At 37.2% G+C, this 14,295-nt stretch overlaps 1 pseudogene; it reads left to right on the top strand.

Moving 5' to 3' along the window:
* The first annotated feature begins 8,616 nt into the window (after positions 1-8,616).
* Positions 8,617-13,187, top strand: LOC109703313 (DNA replication licensing factor MCM4-like; annotated as a pseudogene).
* Positions 13,188-14,295: the final 1,108 nt, after the last annotated feature.

Below are 14,295 nucleotides of genomic sequence, written 5' to 3'. Positions count from 1 at the left end.
ATAGTTTGAAGTCGGGTATCGTGATACCTCCAGTGTTCTTTTTACTGAGTATTGCCTTGGCTATTCGTGGCCTCTAGCATTTCCACATAAATTTAACAGTAGATTTTTCAATCTCTTTGATGAATGTCATTAGGATTTTGATGGGAATTGCATTAAACATGTAGATTGCTTTTGGGAGTATAGACATTTTTACTATGTTGATTCTACCAATCCATGAGCACAGAAGATCTCTCCACCTTCTGTAGTCTTCCTCTATCTCTTTCTTCAATGGTTTATAGTTTTCCTTGTAGAGTCATTCACATCCTTTGTTAAGTTTACTCCTAGGTATTTGATTTTTTTTGAGGCTATTGTAAATGGAATTGTTTACAATTCTCAGTTTGTTCGTTATTGGGGTATAGAAAAGCTAATGATTTTTCTAAATTGATTTTGTATCCTGCCAATTGCTGTAGCTGTTTATGGTATCTAGGAGTTTTGGGACAGAGTTTTTTGGCTCTTTAAGATATAAGATCATATCATCTGCAAATAGGGATATTTTAACAGTTTCTTTACCTATTTGCATTCCTTTTATTCCTTCTTCTTGCCTAATTGCTCTGGCTAGGAATTCCAGTACTATGTTGAATAGGAGTGGAGATAGTGAGCACCCTTGTCTCATTCCTGATTTTAGAGAGAATGGTTTCAGTTTTTCACCATTAAGTATGATGTTGGCTGTAAGTTTGTCATATATAGCCTTTATAATGTTGAGGTACTTTCCTCCTATTCCTAGTTTTTTTTCTTAGAGCTTTTATCATGACGTGGTGTTGGATCTTGTTGAAGGCTTTTTCTGCATCTACTGAGATGTTCAAGTGGATTTTGTCTTTGCTTTTATTAATGTGCTGTATTACATTTATAGATTTACCTATGTTGAACCACCCCTGCATCACTGGGATGAAGATGATTGGTCATGTGAATGATCTTTCTGATGTGTTGTTGGATTTGGTTTGTCATTATTTTATTGAGGATTTTTGCATTGATGTTCATTAAGGAGATTGGCCTATAGTTCTCCTTTTTGGAGGTATCTTTGTCTGGTGTTAGGATGAGTGTAATACTGGCTTCATAAAATGAGTTAGGCAGTGTTCCTTCCCTTTCTATTTTGTGGAACAGTATAAGGAGGGTTGGTATTAGTTCTTCTTTACAGGTCTGATAGAATTCAGCAGAGAATCCATCAGGTCCTGGACTTTTCTTTTTTGGGAGACTCTTTATTGATGCTTCAATTTCATTTTGTGTTATAGGTCTATTCAGGTGATTAATGTTCTTTTGATTCAATTTTGGATAGTCATAAGTATCTAGAAATCTGTCCATTTCTTCAAGATTTTCAAATTTATTAGAATGCAGGTTCTGAAAGTAGTCTCTGATGATTTCCTGGATTTTTGTGGTGTTTGTTTTATCACCCCTTTTGCATTTCTGATTTTACTGATTGGATTTTTTCTCTCCTTATTTTAGTCAGGTTTGCCAGGGATCTGTCAATCTTATTTATTTATTTCAAAGAACCAACTTTTTGTTTCATTGATTTTTTTGTATGTTTTTGTTGTTGTTGTTTATTTCATTGATTTCAGCTCTTATGTGTATTTCTCTCCTTCTGTTTGTTTTGGGATTTGCTTGTTCTTGTTTTTCTAGGAGTTTGAGGTGTAGCATTAGGTCATTGATTTGAGATCTTTCTGTCCTTTTAATATATGCACTCATGGCTATGAACTTTCCTCTTAGGACTGCCTTTGCTGTGTCCCATAGGTTCTGGTAGGTGGTGTTTTCATTTTCATTAACTTCCAGTAAACTTTTAATTTACTCTTTTATTTCATCAATGACCCACTGATTGTTGAGCAATGGGTTGTTTAGCTTCCAACTGTTTGCATGCTTTTTACTATAGTTTTTGTTGTTGAGTTCTAGTTTTAATGCATTGTGGTCAGATGGAATGCATGGTATTATTCTATTTTTTATATTTGCTGAGGCTTGCTTTGTGCCTTAAGATATGATCATTTTTGAAGAAGGTTCCATGGGCTGCTGAAAAGAATGTATATTGTGCAGAAGTTGGATGAAATATTCTGTAGACATCAGCTAGATCCATTTGATCTACGGGGTGATTTAGATCTAGGATTTCTTTATTGATTTTTTGTTTGGATGACCTATCTATTGGTGATAGGGGGGTATTAAAGTCTCCCACTACCACTGTGTTGGAGTTTATATATGTTTTTAGGTCCTTCATAGTATGTTTGATGAAATTGGGTGCATATAGGTTGATAATTGTTATTTCCTTTTGGTCTATTTCCCCTTTTATTAGTATGGAATGTCCTTCTTTATCTCATTTGATCAATGAAGGTTTGAAGTCTACTTTTTCTGAGATAAGTATTGCTAATCCTGCCTGTTTTGGGGGGCCATTGGCTTGGTAAATCTTCTTCCGGCCTTTCACCCTAAGCCAATGCTTGTTTCTGTCAACGAGATGGGTCTCCTGTAAACAACAGATTGTTAGCTCTTCCTTTTTAATCCTGTTTGCCAAGCAGTGTCTTTTGATGGGGGAATTAAGTCTGTTAACATTCAGTGTTAGTATTGATAGGTATGTGGTGATTCCTGTCATTTAGTTGTCTTTGTTGTTTAAGGGTTTGATTATGTGCAGCTAAATCAATGTTACTCTCTACTTTCTTGCCTTTTCTTCTCCTATGGTTTGGTACTACCTCTTTGTTCATCATTTTGTATGCTTTCATTTTCTGTGTGCAGGGTTCTTTGAAGAATCTTTTGTAGTGGTGGCTTGGTGATCATATATCTTTTAGTTTCTGCTTATCATGGTAGGCTTTTATTGTTCCATCTATTTTGAATGATAGTATTGCTGGGTAGAGTATCCTAGGGTTGAAGTTGTTTTCATTCAGTCCCCAGAATACCTCGTTCCATGCTCTGCTTGTTTTTAATGTTTCCATTCAGAAATCTGCTGTGATTTTGATGGGTTTACCTTTGTATGTTATTTGCTTTTTCTCTCTTACAGCCTTCAATGTTTTTCTCTATTTTCTGTGCTTGTTATTTTAATGATAATATGTTGAGGGGTAGTTCTATTTTGGTCAAGTCTGTTTGGTGTCCTGGAGGCTTCCTGTACCAGAATGGGCATAGTTTTCTCTAGATTTGGGGAATTTTCTGTTATTATTTTGTTGAATATATTACAAATTCCTTTTGCTTGCATCTCTTCTCCTTCTTCAATACCCATGATTCTCAGGTTTGGTATTTTGATGGAGTCAGTGAGTTCTTGCATATTCCTCTCACAGGTTTTAAGTTGTTTGAGTAATAGCTCTTTAGTTTTTCCTTTAATTTCCATTTCATCTTCAAGTTCTGAAATTCTGTCTTCTGCTTGTTCTAGTCTGATGGAGTGGACTTCCATTGTGTTTTGTATTGCTGTTTCATTTTTTTTCCTGATGTTTTCCATATCATGGGTCACTTCCTTTTTAATAGTCAATTTTCATCCTTAATTCATGTATCTCCCTATTTATGGTGTTCTCTGTTTCACTTTGGTATTTATTTAGGGCTCCTATGATTTCATTTATTTGTTTTTGTGTCTTCTCATATTCTTTTTTTTTTTTTTTTTGCTTTGGAATTTCTTGAGTGCCTCCTGTACGTTTTGGTTGACCTTGTCTAGTAATATCTCCACGAAATTCTCAGTAATTTCTTGCAGGATTTCTCCTTTCAGGATGCTCTTGTGGGCCTTGTTGGGTTCCTTGGAATATTCTATCTTTGTTTTGTTGGGGTCTGGAACTGGGTATCTATTTTCTTCATTTCCCTCTGAATCCTGTACTAATTTATTTTGGGGGGGGAGAATACTTTCCATCCCTTTTTCATCTTCCCATCACTCCACTTGGTGCTGTTTCTGTACCTGTTCTGTGTGTAATTTAGTATTAGCTAACTTACAATAGTCAAAGTAATGAAACAAAGAAAGAAAGAGACAGAAGAAAAAGAAAGAAAAAATAAAGAAACAAAGAAATCAACAGGAAGAGATGGTGTACTAAACAACAGTAAACAAGATAAGCATTTAGAGAGAAAGCAAAAAAAGAAAGAAAAAATTCAGGTTCAGAAGCAATGAAGTTTCAGTCTTAGTAGTTCTGGTGTTACTCCTTCAGCATCTAGTCCTGGTGTTGGTATTTAAGCAGTAGCTCTATCATAGTCTCACCAGGTGGTTGGGTCAAAAGACAGTTTTATGAACCACTATCTGCCCTATTTCAAGCAGTGGCTCATCCTCTGCCTATTGTCAGCTGGCTACTTTTTCAGTCTCTATTTACTGAAAGTTCACATGGAGAGCATCTTCTTGCTCCTCCCCCCTTCTCTGGTGCACTCAGAGCACCCTGCCCTCTCTTCTGTGAGTCTTTTTCAGTTCCTGGTTTATCATTCAGTTTTTGTTTTCATTTTGGTTTTTTGCAGGGCAGGAGTCAGTCTGTCCAGGGGACTATGCTGGTTTATCCCAAGGGTGGCTACAGGAGTACCGCATGCTGCTTATTTGCTCACCTGTTGGTTGCATCTCCCAAACAGGTTTGGAGCCAGTGTCTGGTGGCAGAGGAGCCCTCCTGGTTTCTCAGTGTAACGTGGCATGGAGAAGCTTTGTGCTGGCTGGAGGTTTGGGGTGTCAGAGTTTTGCTTATTCTTGGTGTTTTTTTCCCTGCCATGTGTGGCTCCAGTGTCTCAGCAAGATTTTTGATTTACAGAGCTCACGCTGTCTGCTTCCTCCCTCTAGTCACCATCTTTGATCCTCACCACTTAGATTTCAATCTTGCATTTCATCCTCCTGACAAACCCACCCACACTCAGACATTAATCAACCTGAGACCATGGCCTAGTCTTCAAACTCACCTCTACCATTCTTTCCAATAAATGGCTTAAAAAGCAAATTTCACTACCAGGAAATAGAGGAAAGAACATGAAAATGACAATAAAAATAAACAAAGTGAACACTTTATCCTGGAAAGAAAAAAAAGATATTGCTCAAAATATAAGGCAATTTGAATAAATGGAATTTCGTAAATAATAATATATCAAAACTACTCATTAGTTTTAACAAATGTAGTGTGAAATATTAAAAATAGGAAAAACCATGCCAAAATATATGGGAACTATGAATTCTATCTTCTTATTTTTCCTATAAGTCAAAAACTCTTCTGAAAAAAAGAGCCTTTGTTTGTTAAGAAGTAAAGAGGTACTGGACAGTCACAACACACCAAACCTGCTTTGTACATACCTTACTTTATGCTAAGGGTTGCCCTATGGGCTGTAGTTGATTGGACATCTAATTTCAGTTGAAAAATATCTTGAAGAAAGCTTATCAAGGTAATTTTAAATTCTTCTAAAAGGCAAAGAAGCAACAGATTAAATTAGTAAGACTGAGTAAAGTGTATAAGAAAGTCTATTGTACTACAATTATAATTTTTTATAAGTTTAAATTTATAACAAACAAAATTTTATCAAATTGATATTTTATGATATTAAAAGTTACCATATCAAAAAAGTTATCATAGCAACCAAAAGGATTCCTTTAAAAGTCATATCCAAGGATACCCTCTCTTGGGACATCCCACCTTGCTTTGAAAGCTCTACCCTCCTGCTTTACAGGTTTTTTTTTCATTTATTTATTTGTTTTTTATATTTTTATTGTCATATTGTTGTTCTTAGTGTACATTGTGACATTTACAATATTTCTTACAATATATCACAATTCAATTCACCACTCCACCATTCTCTATTATCCCCTTCCCTGCATTCTTGGAATAGTTTCAGCAAGTCTCATTTTTCCATTTTAATGCACAAGTATGTGATATTTCTACCACCTTCATCCTCCTATATCTTTTCCTTGTATCCTCCCCACTCCCACTGGTACCAGCCCCCAGCTAGGACCTATTTTACCCTTCTGTTCTCCATTTTTTAAAAAAGACAGTTTTGTTTGTTTAAGATTGCTCTACAGGGAGTTTCATTGTAATAGTTCCATGTCTATATGTATTATAACCTGAATTGGTTCAGCCCATCTTTTTTTTCTCCTTTCTACCTTATTCCCCTTCTTATGATGATTTCAACAGGTTTAGAAAATACATCAACCATATTCGCCTTTTAAACTTCCTTCTTCTACCCTATCTCCTTAGCATGACCTATTCTTCATAATATTGCTTGTATTTTTATTAGGCCTATCTTCTACATATGAGAGAAAACACATAGACTTTGGCTTTCTGAACCTTGCCAACTTTATTTAAGATGATGTTCTCCAGTCCCATCCATTTACATGCACATGTCAAAATTTCATTCTTATCTATGGCTGAATAAAATTCCATTGTAGAGAAACACCATGATTTCTAACTGATGACTCACTGCTATTGGATAACGCAAATGAACTTAATATTAATTGTGAAATGTAGCTGAGGCATGAGGACTAGTTCCAGAATCCAGTTATGACATCAATTGAGCAGTTACCAGCCCAGTTCTGGTGAGATGAAACAAGGAAGAAAGAGTATTAGGCAACCTCTGTGACACCCAATCGGTGATCCCCACATCCTAGTATTCACTCACTGGTGTACGCCCTTTTCCTTGAGTATGCCCTATATTTTGTGACTCACTTTTCCTGAGTGAATGACAGAAAAACTGATGAAATGTTGCAGCAAAGATCAGATATAAAGAATCTGTGTGGCTTTCATTATAGTTCTCTAACTCAGTCTCCTTGTCTATGATCACTTGAATAGGGATAAGCAAGTTGCCAGGTTATAAGCAGCCCCATGTAGAGGCCCACATGGCCTCAGTTGAGCAGGCTACAAGGAATTGAATTGTTTCAATTACCATGAGAGTGAATGATTTTTTCATCCCCAATGAGTGTTCAAACCCTGGGCAATAACTTGACTGCAACCTCAGGAGAGACTCTGAGCCAAAGACACCCAACTAAACCATTCCTAAATTGTAGACTCACAAACTTTGTGGTAATGGTTTTAAATGTCTGATACCTGCTTTTCCTTCTGAAAACTTTTGCAGTATAATTTTATTTTTGCTGCTATTGTAGTCAAGCTTTAGGATCAATGCTATCTTTGGAAGATATTTCATCATTCCCTCTGTTTAGAATCAGATTTGTGAAATATGATTACTTTTAGAAGATTTAAGAGAATTTCTAACTTGATTATTAATTCCTAGATTAGCAGTTTTAGTAGTTGGCAATTTCCATTTATTTTTCTGAGTAACTTTGTTCTATTTATTGATGTGTTGTTTCATTTTGGTGTCTTTACTTCTCTACAAATTACTCATTTCAATTATCACAAAGGAACACTTATTCAAAGTACTTGCAAAATAGATTTATATTGGTTGTCATGTTTGGTTATCATTCAATCTTCTCAGGTTTGTTGTGCCAATGGTGAATTATATCTTAATGCTGTCTAAATAAATAATTAGGTTTTTATCAGTTTAAACTTTTGAAATTAATAAATGAATACCACATTTTCTTAGCCATTCATCATAGTGGGGCATCTTGACTGTTTCCATAGCTTAGCTATTGTGAATAAGGATGCAATAAACATAGGAGTGCATGTGTCTTTATTATAACCTGACTTACATTCCTTTGGTTATATCCCTAGGAGTGGCATTGATGCATCCAATTTAGAACTGATACAGCAGTTCTAATTTTACTTTTTTGATGAGCCTCCATTCTGTTTTCCGTAATGGTTGAACTAAATTACAATTCCACCATCAGTGTATCAAGTTTCCCTTTCCTCACATCCTCGCCAACATTTGTTGTTGTTTATGTTTTGATGATAAGAAAACTCCATGAAAAAACTGCTGAACATTATAAACATCTTCAGCAAAGTAGCAGGAAACAAAATCAATGTGAAAAAATCAATAGCCTTTTTATAAACCAACAGTGAACAGACTCAGAAAGAATACAGGAAAACAATTCCATTTGTGAGCCTCAGGAAAAAAAAATACCTAGGAATAAACTTAACAAAGGAAGTGAAAGACCTCTACATGAAAATTATAAACTATTGTAGAAAGAAATTGAAGAAGACTATAGAAGATAGAAAGATCTCCCATGATCATGGATTGAAAGAATCAATATTGTGAAAATAGCTATATTACCAAGCACAATCTACATGTTCAATATAATCCTCATCAAAATTTCAATGATGTTCATCACAAAGATTGAAAAATCACCATAAAATTTAATAGGAAACAGAAGATTTTGAATAGCCAAAGCAATAGTAGCAAAAAGAGCAACACTGGAGGTATTACAATAGGTGGCTTCAAACTATACTACAGAGCTATACCAATAAAAACAGCATGGTACTGGCACCAAAACAGACATGAAGACTAGTGGAACAGAAGAGAAGGCTCAAGTATGAATCCACAAATCTACACCCACCTGATTTTTGACAAAGGAGCCCAAAACATATGATGGAGAAAATGCAGCCTCTTCAACAAAATGTTACTGAGAAAACTGGATATCTGCATGCATAAAACTAAAACTACTTTCACCCTGCCCATGTATCAACTCAAAGTGGATTCAGGACCTTAATATAAGACCTGAAACTTTGAAACTAATGCAGGAAAGGGCAGGGAATACACTGGAACTTATAAGCACAGGCAATAACTTCCTAAATGGGTCATCCAGTAAGGGAAAGGATTGACAAATGGGACTACATGAAACTAAAAAGCTTGTGTACTGCTTTACACTTTTCTGTCTCAATAAACTCTCCTGCTTTACTTGTTCTTATCTTTGAAGTTCATTCTTCACTTGCATGAGATAAGAACTTGGAATGCTGACCCTCTTGCTAAAGACCTAAGCCACCAAGGTATAGTGGAGGCTGTCAGTCCTACACTAATTTCCCATTTCATATTTGGTGCATTGGCCAGTAATTGCATTCAGTGCACTCAGGAGAAAAAGAACTCCATGTGAATCATGGGACTCTCTGCCACTGAGCTAAAAGAGCTGTAACTAAAGCCACTACAGAGGAACACAGATATCACAAGAAGATTTCATATCATCATTGGAACCTCCATTGGGTATTCAAGACTTTAGAAGGGATTAATGTTACTGGGGAGCCATTTTTATTTATTTTTTTGTTTTTATTTATTATTTATTTTGCTGTACTAGGGACTGAACTCAGGGCCTACCCTTTGAGTCACTTCTCCAGCCCTTTTTGTGATGGGTTTTTTTCAAGATAGTGCCTTGTGAACTATTTTCCCAAGCTGGCTTTCAAACCATAATCCTGATCTCTGCTTACTGAGTAGTTAGGATTATAGGCATGAATTATAAGTAAGTAACTAAGTAAATAAATAAATAAAATAACAAAGAAAAGGGAGCTATTTTAAATGTAAGCTGTGAGCACAAAGTCATTTGACAAACATTTGTTTAGGCAGCTCATCTTTTACCACAGGACATTATCCCATCAAATGACATGACTTTAACCATTTCCCTGACTCCATCTTAGAACATCCTATACAAGTAAGACCATTCAACACATTGAGGACAAAGAACATGAGAAACCTAAATCCAGGAGTCATTGACCAGCTCATCACCATCTGCAGCATGTTCATCAGGACATCCCAGCTGAAGCCTGAGAGGCAGGAGGACTTCTTCCATTGTCAGGTGTATGTTCACACCACCCTTGTGGAGATGGACTGAACCATATCGCTAAGCCCTGTGTCTGTGGGCACTGCCACACTACCTACAGCATAGCACTGAGTCACTACTGCTCCCTTTTCTCTGACAAGCAGATAATCAAACTTCAAGGATCTCCTCTAGGTATGCATGCTGGACAGACACCTCACACTGTTCTCCTGTTTGCTCTCAATGTCCTTGTGGACAAAGATCAGCCTGGGAGCAGAGTGAGTGTCACAGGCATCTGTAGAGCAGTGCCTATTTGAATCAATCCCAGAGTGAGCATCATGCAGCCTGTCTACCAAACTCACATTGAGAAAAGGGATTAATAATCATAATATGCAGGAAACAGAAAAAAATCAAAATACAAAAAATATCAATGATCCAGTGAAGAAATGAGCAAAAGAACTGAACAGAGTTTTTTTAGTTTTCTTCCTTTCTTTTTTTTTCCCCTTTTCAGGGCTTTCTTACAGAAGTCCAAATAACCAAAAAATGAAGAAATGCTCAATATCTCTGGTCATAAAGGAAACGAAAATCAAAACCACATTAAGATTCCACCTCACTCCTATTAGAACAGCTATCATCAAGAACACAAACAACAAAAATGTTGGTGAAGATGTGGGAAAAAAAGAACTTTCACACACTGTTGGTGGGCATGTAAGTTAGCACAACCACTATGGAAAACAGTATAGAGATGCCTCAAAAAACTAAACATAGATATGCCATATAATCCAGCAATTCTACCACTAGGAATATATCCAAAGGATTGTAAGCCAGGTTACAATAAAGGCACCTGCATACCCATGTTTATTGCAGCATTATTCACAATAGCAAAGCTAATGAAACACCCAACATGCTCAGCAACTGATAAATTGATTAAAAATACGGTACTTTTTACAATTTTACTTAGCCATAAAGAAGAATGAGATTTTATCATTGTCGTTTGCATATACATGGATGGATCTAGAGAATATCATCTTATGTGAAGTTAGCAAGATTCACAAAGCCAAAGGCTACATGTTTTCTCTCAAAAGTGGATTATAGACCCAGTACAAATGCAAGCAGTGTTATGAAAAGCAGGTCACGCTAAGGGGAGGTCACTAATAGGACAGGGAAGGCAATTAAGAAGGTGAGTACAGTTGATGTCCTTTCTATACAAAATGAACACAGAATTTTTAAAGCTGTTGAAATCACCATAAGACAGAGTCTAATATATAAAGGAGAGAAGTAGAGGGGATGAGCCAATTTGGGTTATAATACATATATGCATGGAAATGTGATAATGACATACCTTGTATACTTATTATAAACAAACAAAAATGTATTTTTCAAAAACAGGAATGTAACAAGTCCTGTTTGGGATTGGTACCAAGAGGAGTGGGAAGATATAAGAAAAAGGTGTAGCAGGGTGATTGTGGTGGAAATATTATGTCTCATGTATGAAAATGGAAAATGTGACCTACTGATACTACTCCAGGAATAGGGGGAGGTGGATAAAGGAGAATGATGGGTGGAGTGAATTCAACTATGATGTATTGTAAGAGCCTTTGTAAATGTCAAAATGTACCCCCAGTATAATAATAATGATAATAAATAAATAAATAAAAATAAAAATCCCCACATTGATGTCATTCATTAGTGGAAACCAGATGCAAAAATGCATGCATGGCCTTGATGAGGAGGCAGAACAGGTTTTTTTCAAGGAAACGTGGGATTGCTTAAGGAACTTTCCAGGAAACCAGACATTTATGAGAGACTAGCTGCAACTTTGACTCCCAGCATTTACAAATGTGGACAGAGGATAATGAGAAGCCTATGAGAACTAGATAAGCAAGGTGAGATGAAGCTCAGCTGCTTTTCCTAAGATGTCTATCTGTAGGCTGAGATTGGCACAGCCCCGGCCACAGAAGATGAAAATGCAGAACAGCTGCTTTTCCTAAGTTTTATGTTCAGAGAAGCAGGAACACAGGTTTCTCCTGTTACAATGTCACACCCCTCCCCAAGAACTGCTGTTCCACCCTGTTTACCATTGGATATAAAAGACTCACTGAAGGAGGACACAAGGGTTTTGCTTTGGGGATTTTTGCTTTGGGCTTTTGCTTTGGCTTTTGTTTTTTGGGTTGGTTTTTTTTTTTACTTTTGGCTTTTTGAGGGGGAAGGCTTTTTGGATGAAGGAAAATTGCTGAAGGGAGATTGCTGAAGGGGGAAAATGAATTGCTGAAGTGAAAAGAATTTCTGAAGGAGAACTGCTAAAGGGGAATTGCTAGCAAGTCTGAGGGCTGAGATTTTAAGAAAGCTAAAGAGAGAGCATGAGACAGTGCAAGTCTGGGGGGAAAGACTTTAAGAGAGAATATGCTAAAGAAAAGCTAAGAGAAATCATGGGACAGTGTGAGTCTAAGGAAAGAGTTTTTAAAGAATAGTGAAGCAAGGTTTTAAAGAAGACTTTAAATGCAAGGTTTTGAGGAAAGACTTTAGAAGCAAAATTTTACAGAATTGTAAAGGAGTAAGTCCTTAAAGAATAAAGATAGAGATAAGAAGCAGAGTAAATGGAAAGAATAATAGAGAAAAAAAAGCAATGAGGGCTGTGTGTCTCTACCTGAGCACCCAACACACCTGGCCCCAACTTTCTATCTGTCTGTCTGTCCATCCTTTGTTCTTTCTGCATCTCCTATCACTGCCCAGTTAGCCCCAGTTAGGTTCAGTAGTAACAGGAGTGAGAATAAGCTCACTCCATACAAACACAGAGATATAAAGAAGGTAATCTTACTTCAGCTACTTGGTGGAAGGAGGAAGGTTTAGGTCACACAGGAAAGGGTATATTTCATACCGAAATTGACTCCCTTCTTGTGGTGACCCTTGTACCAGCAAGCCCCAGCTGCTGTAGTATGTGTACAACCTGGTTTCCACAGGCCAGTACACATACGTAAATGGTTGTACCACAGTTGCCCTAATGGCATATGTGATGAAAGACCCTGAGACCAGACAAATGGTCTTGTAGACAGGTGCCCTTGTCCTGAGTGACAGGAGCATCTATGCACCAATGAGTTCAACAAGATGAATAAAAGTACAAGGTCAGTGCCGCACATGGTGATTGAGCAGCAGTCTCTCTCCACTGAAGGCTAGGATCATCTATCAGCTCCATGCACAAACCTCTATACTGGTGGCAACAAATCACATCAAATCTCAGTGGAATCCAAAAAAGAATGACCATTTCAAACATCCAGCTACTGTACATGTTTTTGTCAAAGTTTGATTTGATATTTCTCATGCTGGACCCTCAGTATGAGGCATATGATAGACGCCTGACTCAAAAACTGATCACATTCCACTGTCAGAGCAAGGAACATGTGGAAGAGTAGTTCTTGGACATGGCATATGCTCACAGCACAATTGTGCCCCAGCTGTGTGAAGAAGCCAGCCAGGTTCTCATTAAGGCTTATAGAGACATAAGGAGGATCAGTAACAGCCTAGTTAAGGTTTCTTCATACCTAGATATCTGGAGTCAGTCATTTGCTTAGCAGAAGCTCATGATATACTATTGTTACAAGGGATTTTGAGGTCATCATAACACTGGTCCTGTTTGTTCCTATTATTGTTGTGAGGTTCAGCTGAGAGAACATACAAGCAAGTGCTTGGAAGCAGTCCAGCCAGCTCAGACCTGAGCACCTGTATCCAGACCAGAGCCAACCTCCAGGGAGCTTAGCCCTGAATAGCAGGAGTCTCCTGGAAAGACAAAGAGATCATCCCTTCTCTGTCCTAACAAATGCCCATCTGGTGGGTGAGCCATACACTCCATCTTTCCCTGAAACTTCTCCCATCCCACCCTGTCACCAAACTCTTATCTGTGCCCACCCATAGTAGCTATAGCAGATTAAGGGCCTTAGCAAACAGCAAGCTCCTAGCACAGCTCCTGGCTGCCATGGGCTGGCCCTGACTTCACCACTCTGCTGGAACTCCACAGAGTCTGGCCTACACAGGGAGGCTGGTGCTCAGGGATGCCAAGGAGATAAAAACAATCTCTGTGATGCAATGATAGGGGACACATTTTATTGTACATGTGTCAAAATCCATAGGATATGCAAGAGTGAACCCTAGTGTAAATCATGGGCTTCAGTTAGCAATATCAATATCAATATTGGCTCACCAGTCATAACAAATGTACCACAATAATGTCAACAGGGAATCTCAGAAGGAGAATAATAATAATAATAATAGGGGAACTCAGAGGGAGAAGTCTGAAGAGCATATATCAGAACTCTCCGTACTTTCTGCCCAATCTTTCTGTAAGTCTAAATATGCCACACCAAAAAGCAGTTGAATAACTTTTTAAAAAAATACTACCACATATAGTGACTATGTGCAAAAAGTAATGGGATACTGCACAAGGAGAAGTAAACTTTTCAAGTAAATTTTTGGTCAAATTCATATAAATTCACTTTTGCTATACCCTCCATAAAACTAACTAATAAAATAGCTATAAAAAGGGAACAAAGAACATTTGAAAAATATTCAGCTAGTCAAAACATAATCAGTTTGTTGAAGCTGGAAGAGTGGCTCAAGTGGTGATGCACTTGCCTCACAAGTGTAAAGCCCTGAATTTAAACCCCAGTACTGCCAAAAACAACCAAATATAAGTAGTTCTAATTCTTCCAACTTCAACCTGAAAAATATGTATT

Source organism: Castor canadensis, chromosome 11 (genome assembly GCF_047511655.1).
Source record: "Castor canadensis chromosome 11, mCasCan1.hap1v2, whole genome shotgun sequence".
Lineage (NCBI taxonomy): Eukaryota > Metazoa > Chordata > Mammalia > Rodentia > Castoridae > Castor > Castor canadensis.
Note: the sequence above shows the minus strand (reverse complement) of the source record. Positions and strands in the feature narration are given on the sequence as shown.